This window comes from Vombatus ursinus, unplaced genomic scaffold (genome assembly GCF_900497805.2).
Source record: "Vombatus ursinus unplaced genomic scaffold, bare-nosed wombat genome assembly UNPS02015255.1, whole genome shotgun sequence".
Taxonomy (NCBI): domain Eukaryota; kingdom Metazoa; phylum Chordata; class Mammalia; order Diprotodontia; family Vombatidae; genus Vombatus; species Vombatus ursinus.
In genome coordinates, this window is record NW_020955033.1 from 40,652,177 (window position 1) to 40,668,736 (window position 16,560).

A 16,560-nucleotide genomic window follows, 5' to 3' on the forward strand; every position below is an offset into this window, starting at 1 on the left:
GAGCTGAGGAAAAGACAAAGATAAGTCAGTCCCTAACCAAAATGAATTTGTTTTATCTCTGATTCTCACAGAATTTTTTTTACCTCTCCTATATGCCTTTTATGTTGTATTCTGTATTATAAATGTTTACATTTTCTCCCTCCTGTTTATAGTAAAAAGTTTAGATTAAACAAAATAAATAACAATGTAAAGAAATTCATTCACCAAGCATTTGTTTTTTTATACCCTCAGTGCAAGACAATACCTGCCCCCCCCCATTACCTTAGCTCTCACCTTTTCCATTGTTCCATATGGGCCCACATTAATTCACAAACTTTAATGCAGCTAATAAATGTACAGTATTGAAACAACAATGACCAACTGGATTAATGTACTGTGGTTAAGAAATATAGTAGTACAACAAAATATAAATTCAAATGCTGAAAACAATAACACTGACCTTTATGTTTGTCCTTCTATGGGGTGAATTCTTGACTTGCGAGTGAATTGGCTGTAAGCGAGGCAAAGTTGCACAAAGTCATTGGCCTCTTTGTTCTTGCCACTGGACATCTGACTCTGGAAGAGAAAAGTCAATATGACTGGCAATGGACCAGGATGCAGTGAATGACCTTGGTGGCTTCCATGTCTACCAAGCTGTAAGTGCTCCACAGCTCCTACTTCAGCTGCCTTCAGGGCTGTTGGAACAAATTGTTCTCATTCGTCCATTTTGATAAGGAAGTCTTCACATGCTTGGGGTGGACATTCCCTTAACTCACTGATGGGATTTTGAGGCAGATTGGTTACCCTCAATCTGGTTTAACTCATCTGCGAAGATGGTTTTACCAGGATGTAGCTGCTGGACATGTTACAGCTTCTAGAATGCATGGGATATTTGGGGAGGACTAGCACCTCTGGTGTGAGGGCTTGCTGAGGCCTTTTTTCAAGGCTGCTCATTCACTGTTGGTGTCCACCTTGCACCTAAATCTTACTCTCATCTATGGCTCCAAGAAAAGGATAGGTTAGAAATGAAGGAAAAGAGAGACCCTCAAAATGAGTCTGAATGAAAAAATTCTCCTTCCACCAAAGTTGCTCACAAAAAAAAAAGACAAAAAAACTTCACACAAACTGTAAACCAGGTTATTTGTAGAAAATAATTCCTATTTAATCTCATTCTGGACCAGCAAAAATATAAATAAGCATAAAAAAATCAGAAGGCAGCTAGGTGGTGCAGTGGATAGAATGCCAGACTGGGAGTCAGACTCATCTTCCTGAGTTCAAATTTGGCCTCAGATACTTATTAGCTGTGTGACCCTGGGAAAAGAAAGTCACTTAACCCCGTTTGCCTCAGTTTCTTCATCTATAAAATAAGCTGGAGAAAGAAATGGCAAACCACTCCAGTATCTTTGCCAAGTAAACCCCAAATGGAGTCATGAAGAGTCAGGCACAACTGAAAATGACTAAGCAACAAAAAAAGCAGCCTTATCAAATTGAACACTGGAGATTTCAGTGGTCATTCCATAAAATTAAAAGTCTGAGGCATCTGGGTTATAATGTGTACTGGAGTAACCCCATTCAGAGAGCAGGATACTCTTAAGGTGAAATAACATAGATCCTCAAAAGGACAGTAGGAAAAAAAAGACTTCCCAAGACTTTTGGGAGAACAAAATCCCCCATGATATTTTGTAAAAAAATAAATAAATAAATAAGGAATGAGAAACTACAGCTGTATTACTGCAGACAGAGCCCCCACATGTAAAAAGGGTTGTGTCAATGCTGATGTTTTGCCCATATAGGTTAGACATCTACCTAAATCTGTCTAGATGTGGCCAGAAGAGCTGGAGGCAGGAATAGATGGTTCTAACAACTCCTCCCACCCTTCTCCAAGGAAGACTTTGATTCTTGCCAGGAGAGAAAGCAGAAATTGGGGCCAGAGGTTAGCCATTCTCCTCTGCTCGAGAGAGGAGGTACCAAAGTAAAATGAAATCTGCTTGCTTAAATATTGTTAGTCTAGGGAAAAAACAATTTTTAGGTTCAAGCTATACTTCTGATCACTATCCCTTAATAGGAAAGGAATGCATCAAACAACATACCCCTTTCACACCAGATGCCAGTCCTACGATGAGCACATGTAGTAAATACTACATAAACCCATTTATCTAAGTATAAAGCAAAACGGAAATCAAAAAAAGTATGTACCAGATAATACAGAATGAAGGAGTTCTCCCATTGGGATTGAGATTGATGGGATTCTTGGGTGCTTGTACTCAGACCCTAATTCCAAGACCATATTTCTCCCTAGCCTCAAAATGCTATCCCTGACTATTTTCTCCCCAGCCCAAAGACCCTATCTCTGGCAATAACTCGTGTGTGAGCCCAGTGAGGCAAACTATCTCTCCCTGTTATAAGAACAAGCTGACCTCTGTAGAATTTCTTTTGTATTATCTTGTATCAACAAAATTGTCATGTACTGATTCCCACAGTTATTGTATATGATCTGAAGGGCAAGTTATAGACATCAATTCCTGAAACTATTTTATTACAGACATAATGGACCAAAAATACACCCCTTAGGAACTCTTTTCCTCCTCTTTCCAGTAGTGAATGACACCTGTAACCAAGGTTATACGTTATCACCTAATTAGCATACTTGGCATATAATCCACTACTTTTCCTATAAAAGCTTTAGCATTGTTCCTGTTAGGTTTCAGAATCCTTAAGGAGCTCTGCCTGCCATATTAGCATTATAATCAACTTTTTGCCACCTGACTGGAAGACTACTTGAGTCCATGAATTCATTCCACATGACCCTGTCCTGTACTTCAGTCCTTGGGGGGGGGAGGTCCCTGAACCTCTCAAATGGCATCATTTAATGGCGCCCAATGTGAGCTCTCAAATCCTCTCCCAGTCAAGATAAGCCTCCTTCCACCTCACCTTGTAGTTGGGTCATCCCAAAAGTGCCTAGGAAGGCTTGTTGGGACTTTGGGTTTAGCCTGCAACAGGCTCTGGCAGATTTCCCTCTTGACAAGGGACACCTTGTTTGGGAACTTCTATGGGTTTTTCTCCCTTTCCAGGACACTGGTTGAGGTGAGTGGCTACAGAGGCTTATTGGTTTCCCTTTCTATCTATATGCTTATAAGCAAAAAGGACTGATCAATCTCCCTCTACACCCTGAGATTCATCCCTTAGGATGTCTTTAAACAACTGGAAAAAGCTAGGTCTTCCAAGACCTTATAAAGGAACATGTTGCCTGACCTCTATACAATCTGGAGGACCACGAAAAAATTGTCTGATTTGTATAGGGGATTTCTGACAAGCCTCTCTGAGCTTTTGGATTCTCCCTATTCTGTACCACCCTGTCTGTATTTGTTCTGTTTGTGTCTCTGTGTGGTTTGAGTTTGTGTAATCTGATACCTTGTAAGGTTTAAAATGCAGCCAACCAACAAGAGTAGCCTCCAGGGGATGCAACTGGACTTAGCTTGGAATGCTGCTTTCTTTCTCTCCCATCTCCCTCCTTCCCATGATTGCAGCAGCCTCAGAGGAGTGATGGATGGGACAGAGAGAGAAATACTTTACTATTTAGGTTATATGATTGGTAAAGGCAAGTCAAGGAGAGTAAGAAGTGTCAGATCAAAATTAGAAAGAGATAAGATATGTGCAGTTTTAAAAGGGCTTTAATCAAAGTCCACCAGAGGGAAAGGCAAGAAAATTTAAGAACGTAGGAATGAGAGGAACATGGGTAGAAAGAAAAGCATAATCTATTTGCATGATCAGTGTGAACAGAGGGTTTGAGACTAAATGGTTTGGAAACTTTTGGAAAATGCTTGGTGAATGTTCTCTCTACATTTAAACTCTGGTCAAGTTTTGAATGTGGAGGGAGAGACAAAGAAAGGGGGGAAACCTTTTCCCCTCAGATCAGAGAGACAGACTGACTAGCATTTAACCTTTCCTACCTCACATAAAAAGTTGTGTACCAGGACACAACCAAAAGATAACTGGATTCATTCTGGTTGTATTTTAAGTGAAATGTATCGCTCCTAATTTGATGCTTAAGAGAAGTCAGAATTTATTACACTATCTGGCACTAAGGGAAATTGCATAGATTGGGGAAAATGCATAGATCTGAAATTTGTTAACTGGGTGACATTAAGCAAGTTACCTCAGTTTATCTCACATGATTGGAAGGTGCCTAACATGATGCCGGGCAGATACTACAAATATTAATTTATTGGTTCCTTAATTAGATGTGACTGGTATGCAATGCCAAAGGTGATGAGATGTCCAATTTTCTACATAAGGCAATTTGGAAACGCATTCAACAGAGTTGGAGTCACCTGATTGGTAAGGTGTTTGTTTTATGTTTCAAGTACGTGATATTGTTTCAAATTGGTAAACTTTTGTATCAGTTATGTCGAGCAAATTTTCATGATTTGAATGTTAAAGTATGAACTGGAAGAAACTAAAGGATGGTGGAAAAAATTGTGTAAAACCTATGTTATTTTATCAGCTCTGCTAACTGTGTTATGTTTTATAACTGCCAATTAGAAACCCATGTATTATCACCTTTGCCTGTAGTTAAAGAGGAGGTTACAGCTAAAACAATTTATCACTTATGAAAGTTGTAAGATTGTTAACCAAGTTATTGTGGTTACTGATTTAATGCTAAAACCTAAAATTGTTAATTGATTATTATGTGTGGAAAGGAGGGGATTGAATGAAAGCCTTATCTGGATTGGTTTTGCCCATTCAGAATATTCCTCCTTGGAGTATGTGGTAGGCAGGCAGGGGCACCAGGATCAGCCCCTTCCTGTGGTCCATGTTGATTCTCCTTATTTTGTAAACTTACCAACGTCCCTGGAAACCATCTGTGTGGGCAAGGTTATCTGCCTCAGGAAAAGAACTTATTTGGGTTATAGAGTTCATAAACAATGAATTTGACTTGTTGAGAAGTTGCAAGTTTACGTAAAATAGATAGCATTTTTAACAATTGGCTTTTACACCAGGACAAGTTTAAATTTGAGAAAGAAAGATGTTAAATGGAATCTCTTATGTATGTGAGTCCTGGTAAATTTTTATTGCTTATTCTAACTCCATGAGAGTAAAAATATCTATCTGGCTCCAAGCTGTGATTAGTGAAACTTGCTGTTTGAGATAAAAGGCTCTCGGGAGTTTGAATTTGAGTGTAGAAGTCTGCATTAGATCAGTATCTGAGAGATGCCACAAGGTACTTGGAGGGAATGTGATCCTGTACTGTTAACAGGTGGAGCTCTATATCTGGGAAAGAGACATGAGGACAATCTTAACCTCAATCTAGGATGGGATCCTCCTGGTTTGGTTTCCTCATTGTGTTCCTTTGAGAAGGAATGTTTCCCACCTGACTATTCCTGAGTCTGACTATGATAGAATTGATACTGCGTGGTTGGAGAACTGTGACTCTTATCTGAATTCAAACAGAGCTAAGGATGTTTTATCTTGTCATATTTGGTATGTCACATGTCTCTGTTTTTTCCTTTTATAGCAAATTTCTATGATCAGAGTGAGTGGTCAGTAAGACATGAGCACAACATAAGTATGTGAGATCTTGTTGTTTTGATCTGAATTTGTAGTCATCCCATGGCCTAAGCAAGAATTAAAGTAGTGTTTGAATTTATCATATGTAAAAGATTCAATTTCTGAAGTCTCTTCTTCCAGAGTGAATATAATTAGAGAAAGATGAACAAGGTTGTGTATCTACTCAGATGTGAGGTTAAAGTCAGGGACCACTTTTGCTTAAAGCAATAAGAATAACAACTTATGAGCTATCTTGTCTTATGGTTGAAATGTAAAGGAAAGTTGTAGTCTGAGTAAAGAATTCAAAAGATTTGGAAGGTAGATAAAGTTTGGGGACAAATGGGGGACATCTAAGCCCCTCCTGTTGTCCATGGAGGATTGCTCTGGGTACCTTTGTGCCAGTTTCAGATGGTTTAAGTATGTTGACAGGATATGAGGAAGGATAATAGTATTTTAAGAAGAAAGGCAATAGCTCAACCAAATTTCAAATGGCACTGTCAGAAGTACAGCCCGTACTTATCCCACTTCTGATCATTTTCCTCCTCCTCTTTAGTCCTTGTCTGCTAAATTTCCTTGCGATGTTTGTCTCCTCTAGGCTTGGTGCCCTTCACTTGCAGATGACAGCTCAGGCTGGGTACCAGCCTCTGTCCAAGACCACCACCCATCACCCCTTGGACCTGGTGTCAGCCAAGTTCCAGATATTTGCTAAAGCACCAACCCCTTGAATGGGACCTCATGAGGCAGGGATAGCTCTATGTCCAATCTCAGCAGGACGAAGTTTCAGAAGCTGAGACTTTCTTCCCTTACCCCAATAGATTTTGGGTCCTATCTGCTTAAGGGGGGGCGTGATAGGGTGCTTGTACTCAGACCCCAATTCCAAGACCAAATTTCTCCCTAGCCTCAAAATATTATCCCTGACAATTTTCTCCCCAGCCCAGAGACTCTCTCTGGCAATAACTCACGAGTGGACCCAGTGAGGCAAACTCTCTCCCTGTTACAAGAACAAGCTGACCTCTGAAGAAATTCCCTTGTTATCCTGTATCAACAAAGTTATCATGTACTGATTCCCAGTTATTGTATGTGATCCAGAGGGCATGTTATAGTTTCAGGAATTGATGTCTATTTTGTTACAGACATAACAGACCAAAAATACACTCCTTAGGAACCCTCTTCTCTCCCCTCCCCCCCTTTCCAGTAGTGAATGACACCTGTGACCAAGGTTGTATGTTGTCACCTAATTGGCATACTTGGCACATAATCCACTATTTCTCCTATATAAGCTTTAGCATCATTCCTGTTAGGTTGCAGAATTCCTTAATGCGCTCTGCCATATTATTAAAATAAACTTTGTTACCTGACTGGAAGACTGCCTGAGTCCATGAATTCATTCCAGATGATCCTGTCCTGTACTTCAGTCCTTGGCAGGGGAGGGGGGGTCAGGGGGTCAGGGGGTCGGTCCCTAAACCTTTCAAACTACATACATCAGGATGATCCACTTCCACCAAGAGAGTCCTGTACCCAAGGTGAAATGCCCTAAAGTCTCTAGTGTACTAAGGTAGGGATAGGGACATGATAGAGATTGCCAACTCCTTTACATGTTGGCTTCTTCCTGGAGTCTTTCTCCCTTCAGGGCCTTGAAGAGAGGTTTGAAGAATGTGTCGTCTTTCTCACTGGTTTTTCTCTTAACATAGGAAACCAGAAAAGATCATATCTCTCTTCTCTCCAGCTCTCATCAACTCTTTGACCCCCTCCCCCCACAGGGCATTGAGTAATCAATCTCTACCAATGAAGAGAGTGTCTCATGCAATTGGCCCTTTGAACTAAGGATTACATATACATTTATCTGTAATGCATATATATTCTATATTCATATACATCACACATTACACACATGCTGTGATATATATATATATACACACACATATGCTATTATGTGTGACATATTATATATAGATTTAGATGTACATTTGGCTACTCTGGCCCCCACTGCCTGAACACCAGGTATGTTACACTTTACCTCCTCTCCCCTTAAGAGTACTAGAAAATTGGGGAGATGTTTTCTACAAATGGCTCTACTCACCCACATATGGTGTTCCCCTTCAAGTATAGAGGAAGGGTCCTTTATACTCTAATTCCATTTAACCACTAACATTAGTTTTTACAAAGATATTTACTTTAAAGGTATAAGAAACAAATGTACAAATAGTTTAGCTCAGTTCTAGAGCACTGTCCAAGTTCCAAGTCTGTCACCACCCTCCCCCACCCAGGCTTGAGTCCCCAGCACTCCAGCTTCTTGGAGCTTCACTGATGGGATGGGCTAGCATCCTGACTAGAATCATGATTCCAAGGTCTACGTGGCTTGAACTCCCAGTTTGGGTGGGAATCGCCCTGGCCTCCAAACTGAGAGACAAATGAAACAGAACAGAAACAAACACTTCCCTAAGAGTAAAAGGTGAGGAGGGGAAGGTATTTTCTCAGTTCAAGGTGCCCATGCTTTGGCTGAATTGTGCTCTGGACCTACCAGTAAAGAGGACATAGTAAAGCATGAATGAAAGAATGACTGTCCCAGTGTGACACGTTTAAAATGGGGCCTCTTTTTTTTTTTTAAACTATGAATTCAATCAAAGTTACTCCCACCTAAGTAGTGGGGGAGGGGAGCAGGCTACTTACATGTTAGGTGATCTGGACATGAGCAGAGTACAGAGCAAGGCTATGTAATGTACATATATATATATGTATGTATATGTATATTTACATACAGACATACATGTGTATGCACATACACATGTCTGTGTTTGTACTAAAAGAATAGAGATACACACATACACAAAATCTGTTTGGTTTCCCCAATGGCAAATAGTGCTGCCCTGGCTACTACAGTCTCAAGAAAGGTATACAACTGGAAGATGAGTTAGTATATCTATAACCATCATGTTCTCCCTCTCTTACCTCCAGTTTTCTTAAAAATGCCAACTCTGTTTCCGTGGTCACCTTTATAGAGCTCTTCATGTTTCTGAGTATTTTCATTATCATTTGGCTATAGCTAAATGATTAAGAACTTGGGCTAAAAAACCAAAATCCACTAGAAGTCTTCATGATTGGCTGAGAATGAGCCAGGGATTATAGAATGAACAAATGAACTTGATCCAGGATACTCCAGTAGGTGGATAATTGGTTTGGTGGTACATGACCACTTCTGGGGATGAAAGCATGATGTTTTGGTATGGGACATCTAGCTCAGAGGAGATCATGAACCAAACTAGACTTGTGGAACTTATCTAGGCATGTACCTAGATAGAACAGCTAAGAAAATTTAAATATCACTAGTCCATGACCAGAGATTTATTTTCTATTTACTCCTAGTTTCTTTACCTTAGGGTAGTAGTTCTGAATTCATTTATATTCTGTCCTCTGGTAAATGAACCCTAGAAAATTCATTCTTGTGATTTTGAGTAGAAGCTGGGTTAAGAGAGGGAAATAGTCCCTAGTATTGGGCTAGTGTGTAAGTATGGTGGTAGCGGAAGCAGCAGCAGAAATATGAAAGGTAATTAGGAACAAGGTAGAACAGAACTGAATCTAGAGAAGCAAGCCACCTTGGGGACTCAAGAAGGTTTAGCAAGCTTCTAAATCAGTGTAGATATAGAAACTAGTATAAGGTTAAACAAAACAAAACAAAACAACAGAAGACAAAGGTCCCCTGCACTGGTTCCAAGAGGAAAGGCTGGTGCTCAACGAAACTGGCCAAAATTGTGGCAGAGTATGGCACACAAACAAAGCTTAGGGGAGGCAAATGTAACTGCCTCTGCAAAATCGACTAATGAAATCTCCATATCTCCACCGTGAGTGGTCCTCCCATGTCCTGCCTTGCCTGCCCTTCCTCAGGCTTAATGTAACTTCCTTCTAAGTCCTGGGGTTTTAGCTGACTTTGTTAAGAAGCCCATTCCTCCTAACAGAGAGGTTTTGGATTTAATAAATTATAGCTGCTAACAACTTCATTTCTCGATTCCCTACATCTTCACTGGCTGTCTCCCATGCTTAGAATACTTTCATCTTCATCTCCTAGTTTCCCTGGGATCCTTTAGGTTCCAGATAAAATACTACCTTGTATAGGAAGCCTTTCCTAATCCCCCTTAATTCCAGCACCTCCCTCTGTTTATTTCCAATTTTTTCTGTCTATAACTTGTTTGTACATAGTTGTTTCCATGCTCTTGCCTCTATTAGATTGTAATCTCCTTGAGAAAGGGACTGTTTTTTGTCTGTCTTTGTCTCCCTAGATTTAGTAGTGTCTGTCATATGTTTATTTGACTTTTAAGTATCATTTCAAATAATGGGCCAAGTTGTCTTTTTCTTCTTCGGTTTCTACTAATTTTTCATCCTTATTACTAATGGAGTACTGTATGAGAGGGAAGACTCATTGAGTCTGTTATCTGATGGCCCAGAGTCTCATCCTTGAGTAATCATGGAAAAGGGAGAAATGGTCTAAATCTGGAGTTGTATGTACTAGCGTTTGAGACCAAGCTGGTTGCAATAATGATTCTTTGACACTAGATGGTGCTCCATGTCAACATTTTTGGCCATCTAATGCCAAAAGATTCAACGTCATCTGGAGGACCAAGATTTAGGATGTTAATTTTGCAAAAGGCATAACACTTTTTCAAGTCTTCTCCTTTCTCATATGTTCATTTTTCTAGAAAAACTTAAATTGATTTGAGAAAGAAATTTATAAATTTTCTGAAATAGAAGTGGGATACAATCTTGTACTAAGAATTTTTCTAGTTTATTTACCATTTTAAGTTTTTAGCTTCTAATCAAAAGCTTCCTTAAGTTCTCATTGATTTCTCTTACATGCAATGGAATATTATGGGGTCAAGATGATATTTGTATTGTTGAAAAAGGATCGAAGTTACAACTTTAGGTGAGGTAGTAGATCTAGAAGTCTTCTAGCTAAGTTGTCAAAGATGTTATGGGTAATTCTGGTTCAGATTTGACTTGATGATCTCTCGGATTCCTAGTGTTTATTACCATACTTTGTTGTCAAAAAAGTTTGTTACCAAAAGGTGAAACAAGAGGAAGCCAAGAAGTGTATTTCATTATGGCAAAAAAGGGACACTAAAGCTTGAAAACATCATTGAAATGCAAATAAAAATAATATGAAACAAGAAATATAAATCTTAATATGAATTTTAAATTTAACCCTTAAAATGTCATTCTGTTGAGTAAGAAACACTAATATATGAAGACAAGATAGAAGAAGAGAGAGAAATGGCTTGACTGCCTCTAGCTTCTTGCCTTAGGAGAAATAACCTATTTCACCTTGTCCTTAGCCTACAAGGAAGTGTAACACTTCTTTATCTCTTTTGGGAATGATCCAGGACAAGAAATATAGAAGAGGATGGTATGCCTGATGATATCCCTTTTCCTCTTCCTTTCAGGTGAGGTAGTCTACAGCCACCTGGCTTTTCTGGCCTCTTCAGAGGGGATTTACGTCTTTTAACACAGGTCCCTTGATTAATGACATGGTGTTACTTCCTAATGGTCCTGACAGATGAGGGATACATTCTTAGGCCCAAAGGGGAGGAGCTTTTCAGTTAGAAGCTCATGGCTAACACGTGGCTCCAATTTCTTCTGCTTCAACTTGTCCCAAAAAGAAGCCATTATCTTTCTCCATACCCCTTTTCTGAACTTCCCTCTTTCTGCATAGAGGGCACCACCAAGTTTTTAGTTACCCAAGTTCTCAACATCATGGTCATTCTTGATGCCTCACTCTCACCCCACATGCGATTCATTCTCCCATCTCTTCACTTCTACCTTCAAAGACCTCTCAAACATCCCCTTCTTGTCTCACATACATACAAACCTATTCCAAGTCCTCATTACCTCTCACCTGAACTACTGTAAAAGCCTTCTAAATAATCCCTCTGCTTCATGCTTCTGCCCACTTCAAGCAATCCTCCATAGACCTGTCAAAGTGACTTTCCTAAAGTATAGGTCCAACCATACTAGCTCTTTTGGCTCCTTGGCTTTCTGCTAGGATCAAATCTATTGATTTATTTAAACTCCTCTGCTTTTCGTTTAAAGGTTTTCATGTCCTGGATTCATCATAGTGTGATAGGGGTCTGGTGAATGCACAGAACGCCTGGAATGTTATCTTTTCAAATGGAGAAGTAGGGAAGCTGGAGTCCAGGAGTATAAAGAAAGTATCTTGGAGAGACTTTGGAGCATATTTAGACATGGCATAAATGACTCTGGTCACCTAACCATTTTTTGGCTATGGAATTTGTTAGTCTTTTAAATTCCAGCCTATGATAATGCAATCTTATTGGCCAGTCATATGTGTGTATGCACACACACACCCCACTACTTGCCACCCTTTACATAATTTTCAGGTTTTTCCTTTTAGTGAATTGAAATCTACCTTCCTTTAACTTCTATCCCTTGATACCAATTTTGGTTTCTGGGCTTTAATTTCCTCTTAATTATGTTTATCTTATACTTCTCAGTAGGCAGGTCATTTTCAGTAGAGAAGGTGGGAGTTGGGTGACTCTTTCATTATAGCATTCACCCCTAGTTGGTCTATTTTTCACTTGTTCTTCCTCTGAACATATTTATAAAGGAAACACTTGAACGTATAATCAGAATTTGAAATAGGGATTTTCATTTCAGACAAGGGCATAGAAGGGACCTCAGGTTATCAAGTAACACCTCTTACCTTCCCACTCAGATCCTATACCTTCATTTTACAAATGAGGAAACTGAGGCCTAGAGAGGTTAAGAGACTTACCTAAAGTCATACACCACACCACTTTCTCAGTCTAGCAGATGATGTTCTTTGTGCTATTTTTCCAGTAAGGATGGCATAATGTGGTACTTGAGCTGAGATTAAAAGGAGACTAGATCACTCATCCACTATAATGTATCAGGGATCTTTGTTCAGGGATGAGCTGGAATTGTTGTTGTTCGTCCTTCATTCTCAAAGAGGCTGATGACATCAGGAAGATGATGCTATGATTTGCAAGTCAACTGGATTTGAGTGAGAGAGGGCTGTGCCAAGTCATCAGCCTCACTTTCTCCTCTGGAGCCATCTGGGTCCAGTAGCCAGATATAGATCAGGATGACTGGAGATATGGCCCCCATAACCTGGAATAGATGATTGCTGAGATCCCTTTCGGTTCTGAAATTATAAAAATACATCTTAATCTTAGGCTTTAGAATGAGTATAAAAAGTCTTTGGAACTGGAGCAAGAATCACATTGTGTTGAATAGGCAGAGGAAATTTTGTCCGCCTAAAAGGAACTACTTGAATACTCCAGGAATTGGAGACAATGATTTCTAGCAACCAAAAACTGTGAATTGCCCCTTTGCCATGTGTCATCGAGCCCACCTTCCCCCTAGTTTCTTTGTGTACTTGTGGGAGATATCATGGGAAAAGGAGGGGAAAAGATGTTTTGGACCAGCTGTTTTTATGATTCCACTGTGTTAATATCCCTTTCTAAAAGCTACATATGGCTAGCTAATTCAATGATTCTTAACCGATAATCTTGAGAGGTAGAAGACACTGGGGTGGGGTTGAGCATTAAAGAATCAACCCCTCCCTCCTCAGGCGCACCTCCTAGGACCTTGAGGGGAGAGATGTAGCCTTGCTATGGGGCCTGAGACCTCTCTGTGAGAGAGGGAGTTGACAAAAGCATCTTCGGAGATTACATGGGTTATAGAAGTAATTCTGTGATCATATTTATAGATGCTTAGCATAGGCACTTCTCTAAAGAACGGCAGCTGACTTTTCTGGCTAGTGAAATGCTCAAAGAAATACATGCAGATTCTTTCTGAAAAGCAAATATTCGTGCAAAAATTACAATCTTCAACTCTCTAAGGGGTCCTGGTTAAAATTCATTAGAAGCCAATTATTTTGCAGTACACTTATTAGCAGAACTCCAAGGACCATACTATCTCATTTTACAGTAGGCAGCTTTCTTATTCAATCACAGAATCTCCTTGACATTCCAAATTCTGTTAATTCTCTTTCAAACCATTTTTGTACTTCTGTCATTTTCCTGATAGCAAAAGTACCATTATTTCTATTAAATCATCAGTCTCTGTCTGACACATAATTATCAGCTCTCACTTTATTCTCACTGTGGAAGCATTCATAGTCCATGAATTGAGTTACTGATAATGTCAGCCTTTGCTGAGCTCTTTAAAAAATTTTAAAATATTTTGTTGATGCTTTTTATTTTTTAAATAATTATTACTTCTCAATAACTCCATCCTCCAGAGTTCCTTCCCTTGTAATAAATGGAAGTTGTTATGAATGACAAACTGATGGGCCAAGCTGAGACCTTTGCCCCTCACTCCAAAAAGAATTTGGGTCCCATTTGTATATGGGCCCCAGAATATCCTTAAACTTTCCTTGAACTCATTTACTTGGTCAAAGAAATCTCAAGTGGTTGCCTGAGACAACCACTCAACTTGCCCTCCATTGTCTATTCCTGAATGACCCCATTCAACCTCCCCCTGACACTTCCATCAGGATTCTCCCAGGACCCTTCCCCCATCACCCCAGCTTCAAGATCCTCCCTAAACTCCCCCCAGTCACCCCGGCTTCAAGATCCACCTCCCAGACCCTCCTCTGGTCACTCCAAACTAGTTGGCTGTATATTTAGGGGCTGAGACTTCTTCATACCCGCTCATCCTTATGAGCATCACAAATATTCAGATTCCTTAAGAGTCTGGCCTATATAATTCATCTTTAATAAACTTTGTCTTTGGATGAAAGAAGACTTGAGTTGAATTCTTTCATGCAGGACCCGCGTGTCATGATTTTGGGGTCCCAGTATACCCCTAGTATCTAAACCTCAACAAAACTAATACATGGGTCAGGCCTGATGGTATTTGTAACATTCCACACCTAGAATCTACCACCTTTTCTAATGTGTATCATCATCCCTCGCCTGGAATCAAGATTGGTGATTGCATTAATAAGAAATCTTATGTCTAAGTATTTTCCTTTACATTGTTGTATTACATTACATTCCTTTACATTTCCTTTACATTGTTGTTACATTCCTTTTCTTTGAGTCTGAATCATTTTATCAGTGCATTGGTTTTCCCAGATTTCTTTGAATCCTCCATATTTGTTATTTCTTATAGCATAATGATACTCAATTACATCTCTATGCTACAATTGTCATTCCTCAGTTGGGGGTCACCTATTCTTTTCAATTTTTGCTGCCACAAAAAATTCTGCTGTACATATTTTCTTCTGGTGTAGATGGAATTCTTTCCCCCTTGATCTCCTTGAAATATAAGCATAGGAATTTATTTATTTATTTTTATTTATATTGTTTTTATTATTATTAGTTTTATTATATATATAATAAAATACACTATTTTAAAAACTTATTTATTTTTAAAATGTTTTTATTAAGGTCTCAATTTTATGTCATTTCTAGCTATATTCCTTCATATACTATGACCCCCCCACACCCTCACATTGAGCTCTGTTTTGTACACAAGAACAGCCATTTAAGCAAAACCAAATAACAGAATGACTACATTTAATAGAGGAGAAATCAAACACCAAACATATATTAAGCACCTGCTATGTGCCAGGCATTGTGCTAGGTGTTGGGGAAACAAAACAATAAAACAATCCTTGTTCTCAAGGAACTTAGTTAAGAGATGTTCACTGGTAGATATATATATCTGGTAGATATATATCCATATAGAGGACTCTAGAATATCATCAAATGATTCTTACATAAGGTATTTAGCATGGAGACCATCTTGGTTCTAAAATTCATATAAACTGAAACAATAATGAAAATAATAACAAATATAAACTGTTATAATGAGCACTTGTACACTTAATATCATGAATTCAAAGGGACAATAATTCCCTCTAGGTCCTGAGAGCAATTTGTACCACAGCAATCTTTTAACCAGAAGTAGTATTTGAGTCAGAATTGAGAATTTTGAAAAAAGATACTCATGGATTATGAGAAAATAAGCCAAGAGGAAGGAGTGGGAGGAAGGCATCCTCAGTTCTGCCGAGGATTTAATGAGCCAAACGAGACAGAAAGTATTGTTAAAACTTGGGCATCAACCAAAGGAAAAAAAACTGAAAGGAGAAATTTAAAGAAGGGGGTAGAGTGTGATAGAGAAGGTAGAGTTCAAGGTGGTTCAATTTACATGATATTTCAGAATACAGGCCTCAGGAAGAAGCTACTGGTTATCCTCTCCCCTTCAGAGACTGAAGGAAGTCCCTTCTACCCCAGCCAAAAAATTCTGCTCTTTCTACGAATTCCCTTCCCCATGCCTGTCCAACAACAGATGTATAATACACTCTATTGGCTTCTTTTATTTAGAGTTTTCTTATCCTGATCTTGCCTCAAATATAGAAAGGTCAGGAGTTAATTGGAGAAACAAAAGATTCTAAATGTAGAAAGACCCAAATCTCGGTCTGAATATTAGAAATTTTCCTTAAAAAGAGGCTCTAAGATCCTGATTGTATTAATAACTTGTCTGATTTAAATTCTGTAAAACAGCAGAAGGAGAAAACATTGACCTGAGGGTCATCATAATTTCACTAGACTAAAAAGCAAACTAATTATTATAATAGAGTGTGACTAATTAAATTCCCAGTCCCTGGATGAGAAAGGAAGGGGAGCTTGGGAGAACTAGGCAAGGTCTGGATGTGGCCTACTTGAGACTGAGCTCTGCCCTTTCTAGAAGGGAGGAGGAATTGAAAGGATAGAACATCTACCTCAGTGTAACTACCACAGGTGTGACATAGTGCTTTAAGTTTCAGAAAGTACTTTGCTTACAATTTTCTAAAATAGGCATTTACCAAATTAATATGAATACAAAGGTTTAATAAAATACTATACATGGAATTGCATTGTAACATCAATTATAACTTGATTTTATACTGTACAGAAAGTCAATCAGCTAGATGACATAGTAGATAGAGTGCTGGACTTAGGAAGATCTGAGTTCAAATCCAGTCTTAAACACTTCTTGGCTGGGTGACCGTGG